Source organism: Carlito syrichta, unplaced genomic scaffold (assembly GCF_000164805.1).
Source record: "Carlito syrichta isolate Samal-C Ts95f unplaced genomic scaffold, Tarsius_syrichta-2.0.1 Scaffold315850, whole genome shotgun sequence".
Classification (NCBI taxonomy): Eukaryota; Metazoa; Chordata; class Mammalia; order Primates; family Tarsiidae; genus Carlito; species Carlito syrichta.
The window spans coordinates 48242-57817 of NW_007259946.1; the positions used below are offsets into that span (position 1 = coordinate 48242).

A 9576-nucleotide genomic window follows, 5' to 3' on the forward strand; every position below is an offset into this window, starting at 1 on the left:
TGGTAGCGCATGCCTGTAATTCCGGCTACTTGGAAGGCTGAGACGGAAGGATCGCCAGAGCCCAGCAGGTTGAGGCTGCGGTGGCCGGGAGCGGCCACCACACTCCAGTCTGGGCGACCGAGTGAGACTCCAACTCAAAAAAAAAAAAAAAAGAAAAGAAAAAGAAAAGCGCCGCCACTTCAGTTGTTTGGTGTCTTTGAGGTGCTGTTATTATTATTACTATTTTCTTTTATTGAGTCATTTGCAGGTTAGTTGCTGACACTTTGACGCTTCACTCCTAAATATTTCCATGTGTTTATTTTACAAGGACATCTCTGACATAAAAAGTTATCAAAATCAGACATTCAACATCAATACAACCCAGTCAATATAAAGTCCATGTTCAGATTTCACTGACTATCTCAATACTGTCCATTATAGGGATCCTTTCCCTGCTCGATTTAGGATCCAACCCGGGCATTATATCAATTGTCTTTTCTCTCCATCTCCTTTATTCTGGAACATTCCTAAGCTCCTATTTATTTATTTTGAGCCCAACCTGGCCAGCTTTTTAATTTTAAAGATAGACCACCTGTTGATCTGCCTCAGTGGCTCAGCCTGTAATCCCAGCATTATGGGAGGCTAAGGCGAGTGGATTGCCTGAGCCCGCGGGTTCAAGACCAGCCCGGGCAACTTGACAAGACCTCGTCTCTACAATAAATCAAAACTTAGCTGGGTGTGGTAGCGCACGCCTGTAGATCCGGCTACTTGGAAGGCTGAGGCAGAAGGATCGCCAGAGTCCAGCAGGTTCATGCTGGGGTGACCAGGAGCGTGCCACTGTACTCCAGCCTGGGCGACAGTAAGACTCCCACTCAAAAACAACAACAGTAAAATAGATAGGCAACCTGTGACCCAGAGAGTGGATGTGAATTAGGGGCACCAAGAGACTCAGATCTCCTCTCTGCACTTAGTTGCTGTGTGATCTTGGGCAGGTGGCTGCACCTCTCTGGGCTGCAGTTTCCTCATCTGTAACATGAGGTGCAGCCCCAAAGAGCTGGGGGGCAAAAAAGGAATTGTGTGAAAGCAGGCAGCCCAGGCCAAATGTAACACCATGGAGTCCCCGTTCTCTGCCCCCACCCCTCCACTGGCCCAGAGTGTGGTGGCAGGAGATGAGAGTGCGCAATCAGGATCCCCTCAGCTGTCCCCTAGGCCCAGCAGAGTGAGCAGGGCCAGGGGCCACAGTCCCCTTAGACTCCATAGCTGTCACCGAGATGAGCAGGCAGGCCACAGGGGAAAACCCAGAGCTAGGAGCCAGAATTTTCCCCGCACTCAGGAGGCCGAGCAGGGCTGAGCCCTCACACCCCCGGCCGGCCCCCACCGCAGGCCTCTGAGCTCACCCCATGAGACACTGTGCATCGGGGAACTTCCAGTGTCCTGGCAGCTCTCTGCCCACTGGCGATCAGGGAGGAAGGGGACTCTGCTGGAGGGAGGAGGGTGTCCTCGAGGCCCTGGGCTCTGTGTTCAACGAGAAGGGAGATTGCAGAAGCACCATGGGGCTACCATGGCAATGTCAGGTGACACTGATTATTTCAAATTGACATGGCGATGTGTTTCAGACATGTTGAGGTGCGGGGGAATAATGATGTCACCAACACCATGCTTATTTGCCTTCCAGCTACGCTGGCCTCCTTGCTGCTCTTGGAATATACCAGAAGCATCATCTGTTTGTTTTCACTGTTCCTGGGAATGGAGAGCCAGGCAGCCCTTAGGCCAGCCAGGGAAAATGGTGTCCACCTTCCTTCCCCAAACCAGGAGAACCCCACATTCCACGAGCACCCCCTCCTTTCTGCCAGGCACCGTCTTGGATGCTGAGGACAGGAAGGTGGAACACCTCCCTCCTTCCTCCTTCTGTCTGTCCCCGGATGCCTCCTTCCCTCTCTTCCAGGAGTTCCCTATCGTGGGTCCCCCAGAAACTCGCTTTGGTGTTCCCTGCCATTCTATCGGGAAGGACAAAATTCCTTCCCCGGGATCTCAACAGAGAAGTTTCTCTCTTGAGCCCCTTCTGACAGTGGGGCTTAACTTTCAAAGAACCTTAAAAACATGGGAGGGCTTGTTTAAAACTCATTCCTGAAAAGAGTGAGCTTTGTCCCCTACTTCCCACCAGGCATGAGAGAATGGAACCTAAGTATGAAAGGTTAGACAGTATTGTCTAGAAGTTAATGTAGAAGGATATCTAAATGACATTGGGCAAATATTTCTTTTTTCATTTTTATTTCCGAGTCAGGGTCTCACTCTGTTACCCAGGCTAGAGTGCAGTGGCACAGTCTGGGCTCATTGCAGCCTCCAACTCCTGGGCTCAAGTGATCTTCCTACCTTAGCCTCCTGAGTAGGTGAGAGTACAGGTGAATGCCACCATGCCTAGCTAATTTTTTAACTTTTTTGAAAAGACTTTTTTGTAGAAACGAGGTCTCACTACATTGCCCAGGCTGGTATTGAACTCCTGGACTCAAATGATTCTCCCACCTCGGCCTCCCAATGTGCTGGGATTACAGGAGTGAGCCACCATGCCTAGCCTATTTCTTAAACAGGACATAAAAGGGCATTAAGCATAAAAGTAAAGATTGAGAAATTTTACTTTATTAAAACTGAGAATGAGCTGGACGCAGTGGCTCGAGCCTGTAATCCCAGCACTTTGGGAGGTGGGGGCGAGAGGATTGCCTGAGCTCAGGGGTTCGAGATCAGCCTGAGCAACATAGCAAGACCTTGTCTCTACAATAAGTCAAAAAATTAGTTGGGTATGGTGGCACACGCCTGTGGTTCTGGCTACTTGAAAGGGCTGAGACGGAAGTATCACCTGAGCCTGGTAGGTCGAGGCTGCGGTGGCCATGAGTGTGCCACTGCACTCTAGCCTGGACGACAGAGTGAGACTCTGACTCAAAACAAAAAAACAAAACCAAAAAATAAACCTGAGAATGTCTGTTCATCAAAAGACTCTGTTAAGAAAGTGAAAAGGCAGCTAGAGGATAGGATACTTGCAGTACATGTATTCAACTAAGGACAAGTCTCTGGAAAAAAAGAATTCCCACACCTCAGTAAGAAAAGCCAGACAATCCAAAAATGGGCACAAGACCTGAACAGGCACCTACAGGAAAGAATACCTGCATGGTGTTCTTTTCCTATGCTGATACACATGGGAAAAGGTGCTCAACAACATTACTCATTAGAGAAATGCAAATTTAAAGCCCTGTGAGATATCACTACAAACCATCAAAATGGTTAAAGTGTTAGAAGCAGACAACACCAAGTGCGATCAAGGATATGGAGCAATTAAAACTCTCATGCCCTATAGTGAAGTGCCCATTGCTACATCTACTTTATTTTTTATTTTTGAGTCAGGGTCTTACTCTGTTAGCCAGACCAGAGTGCAGTGGCACGATCCTCACTTACTGCAGCCTCCAACTCCTGGACTCAGGCGATCCTCCTGCCTCAACCTCCTGAGTAACCTGGGACTACAGGTGTGCACCACTACACCCAGCTAATTTTTAAAAATTTTTGTAGAGATGGGATCTCACTATGCTGTCCAGGCTGATCTTGAACTTCTGGGCTCAAGCTATTCTCCTGCCTCGATCTCCCAAAGTGCTGGGATTGCAGCTGTGAGCATTGTGTCCGGCTGGTGTACAACTACTTCTGGATGAAGAGTCCATCGAAACTGAACATACACATTCTTTATGACCCAGCAGTTCCAGCAGAGTATACATTGGGGCACCAAAATATACGGGACTGTTCCTAGTTGTGTTCTCATGATAATCAAAAAGTGGAAACAACCCAATGTCTATCAAGAGTAGAACAGATAGACACTTTGTGGGTATTCATGTGATGCAATACTGCAATGCAATGACCGTGGAGGAGCCCATGGGTGAACAACTGCTGATTGCACCAATGAATGATTCTCACAGCTGAACGCTCAGTTAGAGAAGTCAGCTGTCGGGGAATTGACAGTGCAATTCTACCTATGGAAAGTTCACAAACAGACAACACTCATTGGTGGGATAGAAGGCAGCTAGGTGGGTGCCCTTGGGGGTCAGTGTGAGGGAAGGGGCAGGAGGAAGGGGTTGGGGGCTGACGAGGTCCTCTTGTTGGTCTGGGTCCTGGGTGTACAGTGTGTTCGCCCTGTGGAGATAGCGGGTGGCACCCTTGAGATCTGTGCACTTTTCTGTATGGATGTGTTAGACTTCGACAAACAAGCTTACCTGAAATTTGTATTCTGGGTCTGTCCCAGAGACCAGGTAGGAGACAGCTGTGTTACCCAAGTGTGATGCGATGGTGAACAGGCCCGGGGAGGTGGCGGGGAAAATGGTCCAAGCACGGCCAAGAGGGTCTGCCAATGGGTTGAGTGAGAGGTGAGAGAGCCTGGGAGATGCAGGGGCTCTGGCCTGAGCTGAAGTGGCCACTCCCCCTGCCCTAGAAACCCAAAGGCAGTGTGAGTTTGAGGGAGACGCCATTCAGGAGCTGTCGTCCTGATTTATCTCCTCCAACTCAAGGTGAGGCTCTGGCCTGGTCCTGACATCGAGTGGACACCAGGGCTCTGAGGACTGGTGGGGCCAGAGGGCGGGTGGGTGTCTGGGATCTGTCTACCTCACCAACCTGTCTGACCCTCCAGGATCGACCCTTCAAGGATGCCTGTGCTGGAGATCCCAGCCGCTACTTCGACAAGGCCTCTGGGAAATGCTGTTACCGCTGCCCCTCGGGTGAGTGGACACGGGGTGGGGCTGGGGAGGGAGTCGACAGTCATTGTCATCATTGGCTCCAGGCTTCTTTTTTTTTTTGAGTTGGAGTCGCACTCTGTCGCCCAGACTGGAGTGCAGTGGTCGCTCCCAGCCACCGCAGCCTCGACCTGCTGGGCTCTGGTGTTCCTTCCGCCTCAGCCTTCCGAGTAGCCGGAATTACAGGCATGCGCTACCACGCCCGGCTGATTTTTTGATTTATTGTAGAGATGAGGTCTCGCTGCCTAGGTGGGTCTCGAACCCGCGGGCTCAGGCAATCCACTCACCTCAGCATCCCAAAGGCGCGGAATTACAGGCTGAGCCACCGAGCCCGGCAGCTCCAGGTTTCTGAAGGCTACCCTAATGTCCCAGAATCCCGGGACTCTCTCGGGAGGATGTCAGGGCTGGGAGGGTCAAGGGACCATGTTTGCTGCTGTTGTAAAGAAGAAAGTTCATCTCTGTGAGTTTTATTTATTTTATTTATTTATTTATTTATTTATTTGAGTCGAAGTCTCACTCTGTCACCCAGACCAGAGTGCAGTGGCTGCTCCCAGCCACTGCAGCCTCGACCTGCTGGGCTCCGGCGATCCTTCAGCCTCAGCCTTCCAAGTAGTTGGAACTACAGGCTCGCACTACCATGCCCGGCTACTTTTTGATTTATTGTAGAGATGAGGTCTCGCCAAGTTGCCCAGGCGGGTCTCGAACCCGTGGGCTTAGGCAATCCACTCACCTCAGCCTCCCAAAGGCGCGGGATTACAGGCTGAGCCACCGAGCCCAGCGAGTTTTACTTTTAACTTACAACCATCCCTCACTGAACACTCACTGTCAGTCTGAGACCATTACCTGTCTCCATCTCATTAAGTGCCCACAATAATCCTTTATTTATTTTTTATTGTATTTATTTATCTAATTTTATTTTTAGGGACAGGAGCTCACTCTGTCACCCAGACTGGAGTGCAGTGGTGAGATCATAGCTTACTGCAGCCTCAGACTCCTGGTCCCAAGCCATCCTCCCAGGCAATCCTCCCCCAAGTAGTGGGGACTTCAGGCATGCTAAGTTTTTGATTCTTTTGTAGAGAGAGGGTTAAATTTTTGAGTCTTTTGTAGAGAGAGGGTCTTGCTCTGTTGCCCAGGCTGGCCTGGAATGTTTAGCCTCAAGCAATGTTCCTGCCTCAGATCCCCAAAGTTCTGAGATTACTGGTCATTGTGCTAACATAATAAATTGTATAATAAATGGGTATAATAAAATTATCCTTTATTATACCCATTTTGCAGATGGGGCTATTGGGACTCAGCGAGGTTAAGTGACTTGCCCAGGATCACAGAGCTGAGAGATGGCAGTACTGGCCAGGGCTGGACCCCAGGGCTCAGTGACCCTCCGAGTCTGGGCTAGCATATCTCCAGACAGCCCCTTATTTCTGGGACCTGGAAACCCCTTGTAGTTCTTGTCTGCTCCAGCCCAGAGCATGCATTTGCCCCAGGGTGACCTGGCCTATAGATTTCTCAGGGACCAATGGGTCCATTGCTCCTGCAATGCTCACCCACCCCAGTGCAGTGATGGGCTCCCAGTAGATGACCAGGAAATCCTTCTGGCACGGGGATGAGGAACATTCTTCCTGTTTTGCAGAGGAGCTCAGGCCCAAGTGGAACAGGCTCATGAGGCATTTCCGCCCCAGTGGTTACACTTGAAAGTCCTGAGGGGCATCCAGTGCCCTAGAGGAGGCATGAGAGATGGGACATGAGATAAGACAAGATGGCCTGAATAGTAGACATTTATTTCCTTACAGTTCTGAAACCTGGAAGGTCCAAGATCAAGGTTTTGGTAGGGTTTGGTTTCTGGTGAGGGCGCTCTTCCTGGCTTACAGATGATCAACTCATCGTAGGATCATAGGGAGAGGGAGTGCTCTCTCTCTCTCTCTCTCTCTCTCCCTTTCCCCCTCCCTTCCCTCTTCTGTCTCTCTCTCCCTTTCCTCTTCTTTTTCTCTCCCTCCCTCCCTCCCCTCCCTGCTTTCCCTCTCTCTGTCTCTCCTCCTTTCTCCCCCTCTTCGTATAAAGCCACCAATCCTATTGGGTTAGGATCCCACCCTTATGACCTCATTTAACCTTAATTACCTCCTAAAAGTCCTATCTCTAAATACAGTCACATTGGGGGTTAGTGTTTCAACATGAACTTTGGGGAGACACAGTTCAGTTCACAGCACTGTCCTCTTCCCGTCTTTCTCCCATTATCTTCCCATCCATCCTCTATCCATCTACCCACTCTCCAGTCCCCTTTCATCTGCTCCTCCATCCGTCAAACCACCCACCCACCCACCCATCCACCTGCCCACTCATCCACCCAGCAAATGTGTATGGTTCGTTCTTATAGTGAGGTCACCTTTCCAGTGTTTTCTTCCTTGGCCTCTCTGTAGGAACTACTGGATGCCTTCCTGTTTCTGGCCTTTGGACATACCTGTCCCCACCTGGGATTCCCAGGTTTCCCAGGTTTCTGCCTGCTGTAGTCCCAGCACCCCTTCCTCCAAGAGGCCTTCCCTCCAGCTGGTGCCGGGTGGTGGTTCCCACACAGCTTCTCCCGGCATCCACTTGCTGGGGTTTTGTCTCTCTGGAGTGCTCTGTAAGTTCCCTTGGGACCCACAGGGGAGAAAGACAATCACTTTCTTCCCATCCTACTCTGGCCCCTTTGACCTCAGGTGGGCCCGAGATGCAGAGAGGGTAGAGAGAGAGCGACATCCTGGGTTCTAGCCTCCTTCTACTTAGAAGCTGTGGCTTAGAAAAAGGGGGCTCCCTTCCCCCCCTTCCCCCCTCCAAGGCCCAGTGCTAGGGGTGGCTGAGCGCCCCATGCTGGTGTGGTGGGTGGGGCATTTTGTTGGAGTTTTATTGACCTTGGCTTCTGGGCAAGGCAGATAGGAAACCTGAAAAACCCACAAAAACCCCTCCTTCAATCTCTGGGGGGAAATTTCTGACATTTTTGCCCGCCTTTTGCTGTTAGTGCTCAGCTGGGTAGCAGGGTTTACACGTGGGCGGGGTGGTGGAGGAAGGAAGCTGAGAGACCTTTGAGATTGAGAAATGTAGACATCATCAAATCTCTCCTTGCACCCAGGCCTGACAGCCGGTCCCCAGTCCTCTGCTTGCATACTCTTGGTGACGGGGAGCTTACTCACTGCCTCCTAACAATGACCACGATTCACACTGATGGAGCATACTGTGTGCCAGCCACTGTGCTGAGCCCTTTACCTACATCGGCCTCTTCAATTCTGCTAGGAAACCCAGAGAGGAAACTTGGACATGGAGGGCTGTAGAGATTTGCTAAGGTCACATGCTAGTCAGTGACTCAGCCAGGCCTTGACCATGGCATCTAATGCAGACTTCTGAGCTCTCCAGCCTTGTTTAAAACTGATGCCTAGTGCCTTGCATTTGGGAGGCAGAAGTGCTTATTAGTGCAGGCCCCTTCCCGGTCCACACCTTTCTGGATCACCCTCCCTTTGTGTCTGGACTTGCTCCCCACAGGAAGGGGTCTCCCCTGCAGGGGACTGAGGCCTGTCCAGGTTGAGGGGGAAGATGTGAGGTCAGGCTGAGTGTTAGACAGAGAATGTGGCTTATCTGGGGCCGGATGGGTGTGCTCCATATTGTCCCAGGAGCCGAGGGTTTCTCCAAGGGCTGGGAGCAGGAACGGGGAAGAGGAGGGCATTGCGGGCCCCTAGCTCCTGCTGCCCTTGGGTAAAGTCCAGCTTGTCACATGGGCCCACCTGCCTGGTGTAATGGCTGCCCCTGCTGGCCCCTCCCACCCCGCCATCCCTCTCATACTCCAGGCTTCGGCTGAGTGTGCTGGGTTCCCCTTTGCCGTCTGGCACTTTGTCCCAGCAAAGCCCCTGCACAGCGCCCCCAGCCCCCTCTGCCTCCTCGCTATTCTTGGCTCCCTGCTCTGAATCCCTCAGGCTTGACTTCTTTGCCCTGGGCTCCTGGTACTTCCCATGGATTCACTGCTCTAAGCCTCATGGCGCTTGTCATGACTTGTCTGTTATCTCCCTTCCTGCAGGGCCCCCAGCTCCTAGCACAGGGCTTGGCGCATAGTAGATTCCCGCTACATTTTTGAATGAATCAAGCAACGAATGGATGTGGCTGAGTTGCCCCAGCATACACTTTTCTGTAACAGCCCAGTTCCTGCCTCAGGGGTCCAAGCTGCCATTGTCCCTCAGCATCTCCCTCTGCTGAAGCCAGGCCAGTCTCTCTCTCCTGCCCACTCCCTCCCCGGGTTCATTCCACTCTTGTCTTTATTTCAACCTGAAAAATTCACCGGGGTTCTTTTGTGTAGGAGAAAGTGTGTAGGGGTGGGAACGAGGAGACGGAAGGTGGTAGAAGGATTAGGACTGGCCCAGCGCAGCAAGCATTTATTTACCGAGTCCCTACTGTAGACAGAGTTCCATGGGGTGAGGAGGACAAGATCCTGGATCCTGACACCTCCCACCAGTAGAGGAAGTGACATACTTAGATGTGTTCAGAGGGAGCCGCGTTAAGATAGGGCTCAGAGGAGAAGGCGTGGGGGCTCCAAGTGAGAAAGAGCCCCTGGATGGCTGGTCTGCATCTACCTATCCATCTGTCTACACTCCACCCATCCATCTATCTACTCACCTACTTACCCACTCATTCATCCATTCACATATCCATCTATTCATCCACCCACCTATCTGTCCCACCCATCCATGCATCCATCCATCCATCCACCCATCCACCCACCCCACCCCTTCATCCATCCATGTACCCGTCTATCCATCCATGCATCCACCCATTCATATCCCACTCACCAAGCCCTCCGTCCAGCCATCCACCCATCTGC

General features: G+C 51.5%; 1 protein-coding gene across 1 annotated transcript in view; it reads left to right on the forward strand.

Annotated features, from left to right (window-relative positions):
- Positions 1 to 4645: 4645 nt before the first annotated feature.
- TNFRSF8 (TNF receptor superfamily member 8) overlaps positions 4646 to 9576 on the forward strand; it is a 57132-nt gene continuing 52201 nt past the window's right edge. Inside the window, exon 1 of the mRNA XM_008073458.1 lies at positions 4646 to 4727. The gene's annotated coding sequence lies outside the window, so the exon portion shown is untranslated. The remainder of the gene's footprint in view (positions 4728 to 9576) is intronic.